The following is a 13954-nucleotide window of genomic DNA, read 5'->3' on the forward strand; positions in this document are numbered from 1 at the left end:
ATAGCGGGAAAGAGGTACTCTTAGCCACCAAGGCCATATATATTTATTGTTTTTTGCATTTGTGACATGTGTCATTGCATTAGTTCACTTTGGAAACAGCATGCAGCCTTACAACTAAGGCATTAAAAATGACAATTAAAATTACCCTTAGTTCACGCCCATTTTTCAATGTTGGTGCAGTTGTCAATATAAGAAGATAACTTGGTGAGGTCGTGAATAAGTCTTAGGTCCATTTCTGTTGAAGAGGCCCAAAAGCTGCTTACTCCTCTGAAGGCACAGTTCCTGTAATGATAAAACACTGTATTATTCATAGAGAAACTGGTTGATGGAATAAAGTAATGGAACAATAACACGAAGTGTTGTCTGAAAAAGTACTGAGCTTGCCCTACATGAAGTTCATTATTCCAACAACAGAAGACCTTTGGGCAACAAATTGCAAGCCATACAAACTAAAAATCTCATGAAGATCATTTAAGGGACTTTAAAAGATAGTTGATAAGTACATGGCTTGGGTACAACTGCAAATTGAAGGGGAAATAAATTTGGGAACAACTGAAGAAGATACAGATAACAACAAATAACATCACTACAGAGAACTCAATGGAAATTAAAGTCCAGTGGGATTTCCCATTCTCTCATTCTAGCTGTCCTCTTGATTCAAGAAGAAAACATGTGCTTCTCCTGTAAGCATGCAATCACTGACACGTGTGGACACATGAAGGAACAGAATGTTATTACGGAATCATAGAACTGTAGAGTTGCAAGGACCTTGAGGGCCACATAGTTCAACCTCTTGCAATGCACAAATCTCATGAACAGTGCTATTTTTATAGAAAAAAGAGGTGCCGGAACTCACCATGAATGCCTCCCTTGTTCTCTTATAATGGTAATGGCGCCCACTGAAAGGTGCCAGAACAGAGTTAGGGAGAGTTACGGGTGAAAAAAGCCCTGCTTATGAAAAACATGGTGTAATGGGTTTAGGAGTTGCTCGTGCGTAAGTTGCCGCCACTCCTGGCTAGGTTACCTGGTTAACCCTTTCTGACTGAACAGCCTCCAGCATTGTGACTGTCTCAGTCGCTGGCAGAATCCGTCAGTGGGCGTTTCTTAAACTTCTTCCAGCACAAAAGTTCCTTGACGCCAAGTCTCCTCCTACTCTCCCTGCGCGGAAGTCTTCTGCGCAGGGAGGGTGTGGGCAGTGGAGTACCCGTACTCTCTCCGCTGGTCTCCGGCGAGGAGTCTTGGAGCCTCCTCCCCGATTCCCCCATCTGCCCCCCTTCTCTACTGGTGTTACGCTGATTTCCTTCCCCAGCAGACGGGCTCCCTCTCTCCCTACTGGGACCCTCTCCACCATCCCTTTGGAGCCTTCCCTCCGCTTCCAGCTACGATGGCAGTTCCCCGACACATGGATTGAAAGAAAAGTATGCTACATGGTTTATTAAAAAATAGTTATTGGGAAAATGCAGATATAAAAAATCTGAGAACATAAGAAAACTCTGCTGGATTAAGCCAATGGCCCACGTGGTCCAGCATCCATCCTGTTCTCACTGTGACCAATCATATTTTTGTGGGAAATCCATAAGAAGGACCTGTGGTTATTAGCTACTGGTATTCAGAAGCATCACTGCCTCTGACTATGGAGGCAGAGAATAGCTATGTTTGGATTAAAGAAAAATACTGTTTTGAGGAAAGGTGGGGGTAACTGTTTTTATACTAGTAATGATTCCTTCCTTCCTTCCTTCCTTCCTTCCCCCTCTCTCATACACACAGCATTTCACAGCATCTTTCACTAAAACATTACATTGAAGTTAAAAACTGCACTCTTTTAATACTAGACTATTCCACACTAAGGGTTTTCACATGTATGCTCATAGAGAGACTACAGCATCAAATGATGACTCATATATGCCATCAGAAAATGCAGAATGAGTGTTCCTGATGTAGTTTTCCTTGGCCTCTTCACACAAGCAGCTCATCAACCTGAGTTTTCTGGTCATCACTCCAAAGGCAGGAAAGCAGTCACAAACCACTCCTACACTATCATCTCTTTTCCTATATTTTTCTGGGTCTCAAGTCCCAGGCTGAGTCAGATGGTTGCCTTTTGGAGACTAAACAAAAGACACTTTTCTCTTCTGCTAACATTTGGAAAGGTCTCTTTTAGAAGCTTTCCCTCACATTTTGTAGAGAAATGTCCCCACTCCAAATCTTTACAAAATTATATGGCATTCTCAACATGCAGGAAATGTGCAAAGATGTTGACAATCACAGCTAAATATAATGGTTCCTCTTGCAGTGCTAGCATGTCACCAAAAGGGTGTGATGCCCAGCTGGGAAACTAAATTATATGGACATTTAGCTTGTAATTACAATGTTAATTGATGTGACAATTAAAATGTATATTTATTAATGTATTTATGGTCCAGTACAACTCCTGTATCATCCCTATTAATTTGGGTCCCAGAAGTACTACCTTCCAAGTCCAATGGTAGCCCACCAGACCCATTTGACTCCCATTTATAAATTAGCCGCCTCTCCAATACAGAAGGTAAACCATATGCTGGGAAAAGATAAGGAAAAAACAACTCATTCATACAAGTTTTCCCCCTTCCCCTTAAGATGTAATCTACTTTCATTAACATTTTAGTTAGGTCTTGCTGAACACTGTTTGAAAACAACAAATGCTGCTTTGGGGCTTATATAGTTCTGGCAGTTATTTGCATCAGCATTGTTTAATCAATGCTAATGAGTATCTTATATCTAAAAGTATTCATACTTAAGCATAAAGGCATCATCACCAACAACTGGATGCAATTAGTCTCCTAAAACCATTAATGGGGTTATTATTTAACAATGTTAATGATGTAGATTATCATGATTTAGGATAAGATGTTGGTAATAATGTGTAATTAGGAGATAACTTATCCATTTAAAGCATAATACCCTGTGGTTATAATTTGGAGAACAAAAGTAGGTGCTACAAACTTTATTTTGAAATACCTATGCAGATGTAGTGCTCCCTATATATAAAGTATAAATGGATGTCCTGTCACAGAAGGTTTTAAGGTTGCTGACTGGTGCAGCTGCACCATGAAAATGCTGTGGACAATGTAATGAGAGAAATGTGGGGGGGGGGGGTTGCCAATTTTAGCATCTCTGAAATTTGAGAGCTCAAAGTCCTGCACTGGTCCTATAGAAGGGACCCTGAGGATCGTCTGGTCCAACCCCCTATGATGCAGGAATATGCAGCTGTCCCATACGGAGATCAAACCTGCAATCCTTGATGTTATCAGTGCCATGCTCTAACCGGCTGAGCTTTTGATATGAAAACCTATAAAGAATTATCAGAAACAAGGGTACAAGTGGATGGAACCAAATGAGACTGCCTCCTCTCATTTCTAGTTAAACTAGGCATTGCTATTCCATCTTCTGGGCTCACATATGTCCCTCACATATGCAAAATGAGAGCCAAATAGAGTTCTCTTCGCTCTGATAGAAATAGGGCTCCATCTTCCTCCTCCTCTAAAACAAACAAACATGGAACCCCTGCCTAAACTAAGAAAACACCAATAGAACACCTCATTTTATCCCATGCCTGCTCACATCCTGCAATAGTACCATCATCCATGAAGGGGATGGTACAAAACTTTGCTGGTCTCCCTTTGCATGCCTTTAATGTGATGATCTATCTGTCCCTGAGATGTGCAGGTAGCTGTTGTTACTCTCACAGGCAGGCAGCAGGCTTAAGTAAACAGGGTTCTTCACGAGCCTTTAGGAATGCCTCCATGAGTGTCTGAATATGCCAGTCTTGACAAGTCGGACTTGCCACAGCTATCTTTAGAAATTCAGAGAATGAGTTATTCCATAAGGATTCCACACACATTCTCTCTTCAACTTCTGTCAAAAAAATTGCTGCAAGACACACCCAAAAAAGAAAGTAAGAGAACACCACTAGTAATCACATACAGCTCCCAAGTTAAAACAGTTCAACGCATCATCAGAGATCTACAACCTCTCCTAGACAATGACAGTTCTCTTTCTCAAGCTCTGGGAGGAAGACCTTTCATTGCCTACAGACAGCCACCCAATCTTAAACAACTCCTCACCCACAATAAAACAACAAGCAAACTTAACATGGACACTGGTACCAGAGCCTGCAATAAACCCAGATGCCAACTTTGCTGCCACATACACCCAGACAACACCATTACTGGCCCCAACAATATCAAACATACCATCTCAGGACTATTTAATTGCTCATCTTCTAACATTGTGTATGCCATCAAATGCCAACAGTGCCCTTCAGCTCTCTATATTGCTCAAACAGGCCAAACCCTACGCCAAAGGATAAATGGACATAAATCTGATATCAGGAATCACAAGACAGAGAAACCAGTAGGAGAACACTTCAATCTCCCAGGACATTCTATACAAGATCTCAAAGTAGCTGTCTTATTACAAAAGAACTTCAGAAATAGACTGGAAAGAGAAGTTGCTGAATTGCAACTTATTACCAAACTTAAAACGACGGAGAGACCTGGTCTGAATAGAGACAATGGATTCTTATCTCATTATACATGATAAAGCTATTTTTAGCCATCTCACCCCTTGCTTTTTCCTGTAAGACCAATTGCAGTCATTAACAGTCATCAACAGGCTTACCACACCTATCAGCCAATCACCCGTTCCCACCACCCTTCTGAGTAATACCCCTCCCCAGCCTCTCTCACTATATATAAGGGTCTGGTGACTTCTGTTTCAGTGTATCTGAAAAAGTGTGCATGTACACAAAAGCTCTTACCAATAACTAACTTAGCTGGTCTCTAAGGTGCTACTGGTAGGAATTTTTATTATTGTTATTTTTTATTGTTTCTGTCAAAAAGTTATTAGTGTCTAGAATGAAATACACAAATGGTCAGATGGTATTTTCAACTGTCATTTCTACAGAAAGAAGTGATGTCTTAAAGCAAATTTTCTCAAAGCAACAAACCAAGTATGTTTTGGGCAAAGTGGACCCCAGTTAACAGGATCTCAGAGGAACTGTGCAAGAACAAAACTCTATTGATGAATTTCAAATTATCATACAAGCATGATAAGGTAGGGATGTGGGTGGCGCTGTGGGTTAAACCACAGAGCCTAGGACTTGGCGATCCGAAGGTCGGCGATTCAAATCCCCATGACAGAATGAGCTCCCGTTGCTCGGTCCCAGATCCTGCCAACCTAGCAGTTCGAAAGCATGTCAAAATGCAAGTAGATAAATAGGTACCGCTCCAGCGGGAAGGTAAACGGTGTTTCCGTGCGCTGTTCTGGTTTGCCAGAAGCGGCTTAGTCATGCTGGCCACATGACCCGGATGCTGTACGCCGGCTCCCTCGGCCAATAAAGTGAGATGAGTGCCGCAACCCCAGAGTCGGTCACGACTGGACCTAATGGTCAGGGGTCCCTTTACCTTTACCTTTTTGATAAGGTATACTAAGTAGTGATGGGTGAGAGAGAGAGAAAAAAATTTGAGTTAGATTTTGTAAATCCAATAGCTTCCTTAAATAGTCAGCACACAGCTTGAGAATTACTGAGTCCAGTTACGATCCAAACCAAATTCCTTAAATGGAATTCCCTTCCAAAAGAGGTGCAGCTGGTCTTGTCAGTTCTGGCCTTCTATTCCAAATGTCATATAGTTAAAATGAATTTTTTGCTGGCTTGCAGTTTGTGGGCTTCAAGGTGTTTGGTTTTTTACGATGCCTTTTTTGTTGGGCAATTAATGTTACAAAATATTTATTGATTTCAGATATTTCTTTGTTTCTGCTGTCTGAAGTTGATGTTTTGAAGCATGTCACTCATTCACAATGGAGATGTGATCTTGCACCTGCAGCTCCCTATGAATTTCCAACCTTCATGAGCTCTCAAGCACCCTTACATATCAGTTGCTGCTTTTTGTGGTGACAGAATGTTACTAGAATATATCCTCTAGTTACTAGAATATAGCTGCAATAATGGGCCAAGTGCCAGAAAACCTGAGAAAGATGGGAAGGAGACACTTCTACCAATTTATCAGTGACTTAAGTGTGTGCATGGGAGAAAAGGAAGAATTCTTCAACTCAGAGTCCAATTTAATCTGGAGAAGAATTTTGGTGCCTTTAATGTTTGCCTCCTTTTTAAAGCTTACCATTATGAGTTATTGGGGTTTGGGCTCTAAGCCAAGTAATTGCAAAATTCAGTAAAATCTCTCATAATCACTTAATGATACTTAAATGGATAACTTAGGAAAATGACAAACTACTAGGGAGCCAGAAATGCATAAAAGGGCTGTGATGAGGACAAAGAATGACAAAGATGGTGGCCCTTAATGTATTTTATTGAATTAATGTATCTTTACTATGCACTGTTCCTAGCTTTTCCTGCCATACTTTCTTCTTCAGTTGAGTCACTCTGCTTTTATGAATTCTCAAGTTGCAAACAGGGCAATATAAGGGGGGAAATTATACTTGGTGCAACAGAGGAGTTGGGAGTCTCTTTACGATTTCCACTCTCCTTTTCTCTCTTTTGCACAGGAACCAGGATTAGATAATAAAATAAATGAAATCGGATAAGTGATAATGGAGGACAGGGAGGCAAGATGGACAGAAACAATTGTGTTAAATTTTGCCTTTCTTCAGTGATATTTCAGTGTGTTTGCCCGAGGAAGCCGATGTTGAAGCTACCAGTCACATATACTTGTGCAGATCCATTTGTTCTTTTTTACCATCACTTTATGAGATTTTTCATTATTCCTCTGTTCCCACTAGCATAAACCAACTTTTGTTTCTGCAGAAAATGTAAGACTTACACTGGCCTCCAATTAGCTACTAAGCTAAGGTCAAGATGCTGGTCCTGGTTCCCGAAACCTTATATAGCTTGGGGCCAGGATGCCTAAAAGATTGTCTTACGTCTTGCATACCCAACTGGTCATTGTGCTCTGCCCCCTAAACAACATTCTCTTAATAATAAGAAAGGTAGATTTAACAGTTCTGTGTATTTATGAGATGCTTCATACAAATATACGGAGAATAAATCCCATTCAGAAGGGGAAAGTGAGTGTAAATGTGATACCCTGCCACGCAACATCAGGAAAGCGAAGTGCAGGATGAAAAGGAACAGGTAATAAGAAACTACACTTGTCCTGGTTTCCAATTTAAGTTTCATCCATATTACAGTCATATTTAATTAAATGCTAACATAAGAGAAGACAGCCTGTGGCCGATAATACTGTTGAAAGTTTGACCGCCTTATTACTGTGACTAGGTTTATCATGGTTTTGTCTGTGGCACACAATTGGTTCTAGAGATCAGGGGATCTGTAGATCCTTTAACAGTTGTGGCTATTTAACGAATGGCAATTGACTGGCAAGGGAACATATCAGATCAGTGCTCTACAATGTGTCTTTGTCTGTTTTGTTGGGAGAGCCAAAGAGTCCAAAAACAGAAAGGTTGAAGGCTATGCAAAATGCTCTTTGAGAATTCAGTACTGTCAGGGAACTGACATCGGAGCTAGAGGCGGAGGGAAGGCTCTCAAATGATGCTGGAGAAGGGCCCAGCAGGGAGAGAGGCAGCTCAGCAGATGGGGAAGCAAATCAGTGCAACACCAGGGATAAAGGGGGGCAGATGGGGGAATCGGCGAGAGGGCTCCAGGACTCTTCACCAGACACCAGCGGGGAGAGCACGGGTCCTCCGCTACCCACACCCTCCCTGCGCAGAAGACTTCCGCGCAGGGAGAGTAGGAGGAGACTTGGCGTCAAACAACTTTTATGTTGGAAAAGGTTTAAGAAACGCCCACTGACGGATTCTGCTAGCGACTGAGGCAGCCACGAAGTGAAGGGCTGTCCAGACAGAAAGGTTTAACCAGGCAACATAGCCAGGAGAGGTGGCAACTTACGCACGAGCAACCCATACTCATTACAAATACCTACTGCAAGACTTCCTGTCTGCATATCTGTAAACAAAGCAAATATTAAGTAAGATGTGGAGTTTCCTTTTGGTAGCTGTTTGTTTCCTCTGTTAGCCCTTACAGATCTAGGCATTTACACATTTACAGGCTTCCTGATACACCATTAAAGGTATCCAACCAAGTGTACAATGTGAAGCTGTCTAGAATGGCTGTCTATAGAGTTCTGAAGTGCTCTGATTGTTGTTGCTTTGGTTAAAGCAGAAAAACACGGGGTTTTTAAAAAGCCAATTGAAGCTTTTAACTTCTTTAAAAAAGTAATCCATTGCTACACCTTAACAAAGAATCATCCATATTTCTTCAATGCTCTGCAGGTGACATTTTGCACAGCCTCACTTTGGACATAGAGAAACATAGGAAAACATATATATAGGAAAATGTAAGGTTGAGCTATATGGCACATAGAACATAGAAGCAAAGTAACACAAGGCTTTCTGGAGGTCCCTGTCTTAGGTGTGTGTAACTGACATCGTGCTTCAACATTTAGAGAGGGGCAGATCCCCAAATAACCTGTTTGCCTCTTTATCCAACTCTCACACAGAGCCAATTCACACCCCTAGTAACTGCTGAAAACGTTAACAAATCTGATTTAGGTTGAAATAAGGATAAGCTCAAGGACATCCATGTGCAGGACATGCAGCAATATTGCCACTCACTTGAACTTTCTTAAAAATTCAGAGATGTTCATATGATATAGTAAATGTTCTCTTATCCATTTTTGTAAAAGAGAAAAAGGAAAAATGTGCACCTCTACCCAGCAAAAAGAGAGTGAGATATCATAGTACTCCATATCAGATTGAAAAGGAAGAAAAGAAATAGCTCAACAAAAGCAGCCAATGTTATAGTCTTCACATTGTTTTAAAATTTTCCTAAAATAGCTTGCAGTGTAGAACTTATTCTTTTAATCTCTTCCATATTTTTTTTTTTATTTTTTTAATGGGGTGGTTTTGAAGTGATGTTAGTTTCTCATGTCCTGTTATAGCTCATTCACACATGCAACCCGCCACCTGATGCTGCAGAATAATGTCTCTGTGTGTTTGAACACTCATGCTTGGAACCAGAATAGCGTGAATGGAACCCTGCCCAGCTAATGTGAGCTTCCGAATTGCCACTTGATGGTTGCAGCCTTTATACTGGACTACAGAGTGTGCAATCCAAAGCAGAGGCATTCATTTTTCCATGAAGGGTACAAGTCTCACCACACATTGATGTATTCTACAACAGGTGTAGTATATGGAAACAGATAAGCATAGGGAGTGATTATATGTTGTAACGTCCCCATGTCTATCTGAGTGGCCTATGTACTTTGTGCAATCATTAATAATAGTCTTGAAACAAGAAAGTTTGCATCATCCATTGGTATTACTAAGGAACATAAATATATTAAAGTTTTTTTGGGATATATATTGTTTTATCAGTTCTTGGCAATTGCTGAACTCCATCCACTTAACCCCCTACATCCCTTCCACCAAAATAAAAATAAAAATCAGAGGGTTTAAACAATGTTGAATGTGGTGCACAGGGCTGCAGTGGAACAGGATAACAGAAGGATCTGCAGAACATTGGGCCAGGGCACCCTGTGCAAGTGACCTTTCAGGGACACAGAGTGATGAAGTACTTAAACTACTTAAACAAGTCAGTGTCACACCCAGACTGTACCCTTAAAACTGTACCGGTTGCAGGAGTGTATTAACAACATGCTTCTCAAATTTCATACTAATTAATAATGAATGCTGGCTGAGATTCAAGAAGCAGAAAATACCCCTGACTTCACTGTCAAATTAAATGCTGCTGTTAGTTGCAACAGCTGGGAGATTCAGTCTGCTCAATTCATAATTATAAGACTCTGACAAAATACTTTGTATCTGAAACCATGTCTCCAAGGAAATAGCACAAAGAGTGTAAAGAACAAGAACTTTACATAATGATAACAGAAGCCTGGAGCTATATATGCCCCCATGTACGGGATCACCTGTCAATATCAGGCTGGAATTCTATCAAAAGCCATGCAATTCTATTAGCGCTTCCATTGATGGTCGTCTCTGTGGATGATGCACTTGTTTTTCCACTTCTCTTTGGATGATTGACTTTGCACCAAGATTCCACTGAGAAAAAAATTGTTATGATTTATTTATTGCAGACACATAAATGTGGAAAGAACTGTCAATTGAATATGAAATATAAGAGCCAAGTCACAAGATGTTATCCTCCAAGCTGTCTCTCACCTTAATAAGTATGTGCCATAAGTCAGAGTATACAAATTAAATGTTTCTATTATACAAGTCGCAAGTAATTACTATTCAACTAAGCAGTAGAAAAATAAACACTAAATATTTGTAAATGAGTTTCTTGCTTCGGAAGAGGAACTCGATTTACAGCTATACACATTATCAACAGAAAGCACCACAAAATGCCCCAAAGCATTCCTAAAACTGCTGTGGTATATTATTTATACAACAGTGCAAAGTCAATTAAATAGGATTGACTTTCCTGCTAGTGGTAACCAGGAATAATACCTGATTCAATATTATATTTATTTATCTGAAGGAGGATTTTACTTACTGATTTTGCTAGCATGGGTTTTGGTGCATATATATATATATATATATATATATATATATACCCACTCCCATTCTCCAGTATCAAGCAGTCTATGCATGCAACCCTTCAAATATACCATAGAACACCCCATTGCATGCCATGGCCCTGTGACTTCATTGCAATGAAATAACCAGACAGGACAAAGAGTATATACATTGTGTCAATTAGGCCACAACTGTGTTGGTTACAAATGTGAAAGGTTTGGCACTGCACAGTAGCCTGCCTGCGATTGGCCAATGTGCACGCAGGCTACAATCGGGAGTCCTGGCCAGGACCAAGCCACAACACTAAGCTAATGCTTTGGCTCAGCATGCCTGAACCGGGGATAGGGTTCTCTAGCTTAACCAGGGTTGCTAGTGAAGCTTTATCCCATGGCTACAGCTCATGGTTGAGGAAAAGAGACCTTAACTTTGATCCCGTGTTTGGAGGACATGCTGAGCCAAACCTGACAGCTGTCATCCAGGATGCTGGTAAGCCATACTCTGGCTTGCCATGGCATGTGATCAGGAGGGTGGTGCAAGGTAGGTGGAAGTAGCTCATGGTTTAAAGCCAGTTTAAGAACCTCACTTCTTATGAAACTTGTAGCTCTCTCTGCAGTTGTCAGATGGGCAGCCCAGGGTTTCCAGCACACGTGAGAGTTAACAATAGAATTTCCTTCTTGGGAATTGTTAGGTATCATCCATCATACAAACAGGGACATGATAGAAATACTCCTGAATTAAGTTTCCTGACAATATTTGCATGATGAAACAAATACACATTGCTGCATTGGAAAAGAAAAAAATAAATGGTATTTTGGTTGCTCTCAAATCCCCTGTATCATATAACTGGGGCCTTATTTGGAAGAACATTAATCTTTCAAGGTGCTTTAATACTTGAAGAATATGTCCTGGGGTTTTTTGGTATTAAGTGTCTTGTATCTGGTTTTATCCATATGAAAACTGCAAACCAACTGAAGACCTTGGTATTATCCTGATGTTATTACTCAATATGACATCTATATGCTTTGGTCTCTTGAGCACTGTAAAAGGTAGTTTTATGGCCAATTTTGTTGCCCAATAAATCAATATGTGACTGACTAACCCTTCCAAAGCTTTTTTTTCTTGGTCAGTCTGGGTATTCCAGGACACAGTATATGTGTGTACACTAAAATATAATCTCCCACAATATATGATGGATTTATTTAGGCCCAGGGCTTTTCTTGGATCTCCAATTTGCCACATATATTGATTTACAGGCTTTAAAACTTTAGACTCAGACTGATACTATTTTCTTAAATATTTGTTTGCAAAGAGAGAAAATATATTTAGCAATAGGACACAAAACAGTTTTGTTCATAACCAAAGAGTAACTCCTCTGAAAGGTAGCAGGTGGCTATATATCATTTTAACTGAGAAATAATTTCTTTTCTGGTGCAGAATCTAGTTTTGATAAATCCAGTTTTGTTAACAAACTACTTTATTTGCCCACATAATATATTGTCCTTTACATTCCAGTAAATATTTATTTCATAGCATTTGCCATTAAGGTGCCACGTGCTTGAGAAGTCATCAGTTCAAACAATTCTGTATAGACTGCAACAGCTTGATTTCAAACTCTTCTAGCTTGGCCTTGGCTACTGAAATATCTTCTTGAGTGTTTCATTCTCCTTTAAGCATGGGTTCCCCCACAACCTGTATCCTTGAGAGTATTCCCAAAGAAGAACGTGACTGGAAGTGTTAATAATTGTATTAAAAACTTTTGGAATTCACACTACCTAGATGGTTCTTCACAGTTCACCCTAACTGTACACATTTCCTCTTTTTAACGTGAGCGGTAGCTGTGATTTATATTCTTAATTCAGAATACAGTACTTTTAAATACTGCTACCTGCCCCAAGCCTTTGAGTGGGATGCTCTTGTCCATAATCCAAAGATACAGTATTTAGAACAGTTCTGTATATGTCTTTTTTCTCTTTATTCTTTATAAAATACTAGCATGTGACTAGATAAAATAAAAAGGTGATGCATTTTAATATTTTAAACATGTACATAAAAACATATATCATTAGTAGCTCCTAAATGGGCATGATTGTTAAGACCACACGTGTTGCATGGTTTCATATCAGTCTTTATTTGGATAGTCTCAACCAATAGCTGGATCCTTTCCGCAAAATGCACCCAAAGTTAAGCAATTTCAAATGCCATTTCAAATATAATTTTAGAATTATCTTTACTGGGAAAAACTTTACAGCCCACTAACCTATTGAATTCAATAAGCCTTGAACATACTAAAGTTTGCCTGGATCAAACTTTTTTTATTCAAACGATTGTAATCTTAGTTTATTATTTTCTTAAAAGAACAGAAAAGAGGAATTTGTTTTAATAGTTTGTTTATTCAAACCTGACAATGATAAAGTGATACCCCCTCCCCCAATCTTTGATCAATGTTTTGATCAAATGTCATATGACGGTTTATTTTCTGAAAATGGGTTTTAGCTTCAAGGCTCATATGAATACAAAATCAAATGAAGGGTCCACATAGTCCAATATCCAGATTCCAACAACAGCTCCCCAGGTGCCCAACTAAAATGCAGTGGAAGCTGCCTGCCATATTGCGAATGAGATGGCTGTCTCCAATATTGCTGGAAAACATGATTGTGCCTTCCTATTCTAGTACTGGGACTCCTGGGAGGTGAACAACAAGGTTATTGTGTAATGGCTTAGGTGCTGCCATCTGCCCATCCCACGTAATGAGGTGGCATTTTCTTATTAGTATTGAATGAAAAGAATGTATATATCATATTTCATTTTGAAAAGAAATGCAAATGCTGTTACCTATGCTGGCACAAGCATTTCCTCATGTGGCCTGTTGTAAACACTGGGCTGCTGATTTGAACTTACAGCAAGCCCTACACCGGGAAGGAACTGGCTGCACTGTTCTAAATTGGGAACTCTCTAGTGCAGCCAATCCTTTGCAAGGCTTGTTCTCATCAATGCTCGCTGTCGATCAGTTTATCAGCACCGACAGCAAGCCTCGCTTGATAAGGAGCAATTGCATACCTGTCAATGGCTTTGAAAAGGAGGAGGAGGATATCCTGGGGGGGGTTTTCGGTGAGAGTATGGCGACTACTTGTTCTTACGAAGTTTTGTGCCAAGATCTCACCCCAAAAAAGTGTTTTTGGGTTCTCCATATTTTTAGGCACCATGTCTGAAAAACCACTTTCCCCAGGTCTGTGATCTTGCATGGGATTTCGAACCTGGAAAATGGTGTATTGGATTTGGATCATGTCACATTGGAGGGAATGCAATTGGGAGTGCACCTTTAATGCTCCTTAGTGTTGCTTTCTAGCTGTGCCCCACATCTGTTATCACATATAATATCATGTGAGGGGCTAGTGAGCAT

General features: G+C 40.1%; 1 protein-coding gene across 14 annotated transcripts in view; it reads right to left on the reverse strand.

Annotated features, from left to right (window-relative positions):
- Positions 1–13954, reverse strand: part of PCDH15 (protocadherin related 15) — a 648544-nt gene that overhangs the window by 453111 nt on the left and 181479 nt on the right. For 11 of the 14 annotated variants that reach the window (XM_081004539.1, XM_081004532.1, XM_081004535.1 and 8 more), the window contains one exon: positions 146–282. The exons of the other annotated variants lie outside the window; for them this stretch is intronic. The gene's annotated coding sequence lies outside the window, so the exon portion shown is untranslated. The remainder of the gene's footprint in view (positions 1–145; positions 283–13954) is intronic. 14 annotated transcript variants of the gene reach the window in all.

This window comes from Podarcis pityusensis (assembly GCF_964106645.2).
Source record: "Podarcis pityusensis genome assembly, chromosome: 5".
NCBI classification, from domain to species: domain Eukaryota; kingdom Metazoa; phylum Chordata; class Lepidosauria; order Squamata; family Lacertidae; genus Podarcis; species Podarcis pityusensis.